This window comes from Corapipo altera, unplaced genomic scaffold (assembly GCF_003945725.1).
Source record: "Corapipo altera isolate COAL_440 unplaced genomic scaffold, ASM394572v1 66, whole genome shotgun sequence".
NCBI classification, from domain to species: domain Eukaryota; kingdom Metazoa; phylum Chordata; class Aves; order Passeriformes; family Pipridae; genus Corapipo; species Corapipo altera.
The window spans coordinates 2506753-2507604 of record NW_020884924.1 but is presented as its reverse complement, the minus strand read 5'-3'; positions in this window follow the sequence as shown (position 1 = coordinate 2507604).

Sequence of the window (852 nt, the reverse complement as noted above, 5' to 3'; positions counted from 1 at the left end):
ATAGTTTCACATATTCTGCTACCCAACAGCTCTTTTTTTTTTTTTTTTAAATAGCACAAATTTTACAAAGAAAGTTGCCACAGCTCGTGGGTGAAAGGGAATAGGATAGGGCACTGCAGAAAGGACTAGGACACAGCTGAGGGTGAGGAAGCAATGCCAAATTTATTATGGGGAACACAGACTTATATAGAGGTGGATTAGGGGTTGGGCTCAAGCGAGGGGAGGAGAAAAGGATTGGCAGGTCAGGGAAGGCAGGGATTGGATATCAGGGTCAGGAGAGGTGGCAACTTTGGGTATCTGGGGGAATGGACCAATGGCAGCTACCTCTGCACTGCAGCAAACAGCAGCCAATCAGGTAGAGGAGCGGGAAAACAGGGGAGAGCAACAGGCTCTGGCGGGAAGACTGTGAGGGGAAGAAGGAGACAATATGGAGGGCATGATTTTTAAACAACAACCAGGGGTACAAACATGTTGATAACTCCATAGCAATAAACTGGGGATAACTGGAAATAACTGGGGGTAACAGGGACAAAACTGTCAAGTCCGTGTGTAGCCTTTTCAGGCTAGCAAAGTCCGTATTGGTGGTAAAAAGTCCTTTTAAGGCTCATATATTTTCCTCCAAGCTTGGTATCTCTCCCACTCCTCTCTGTTTCTTTCATCTTCATCCCCAACAGAAAGTGGGAACAAAAGTTTCATTGACTACTTGAGTTATCAGTAGATTATTCTCAGACCTGGTTAGCATATCTGAAAAAGAATTGCAGAGCAACAAGAACTAGTCACTTGAGCAGTATTAATATAATGGAACTGTACAAGTTTCGAGCTGGCTTCCCGCCAAGTCCCCAAAACTCGACA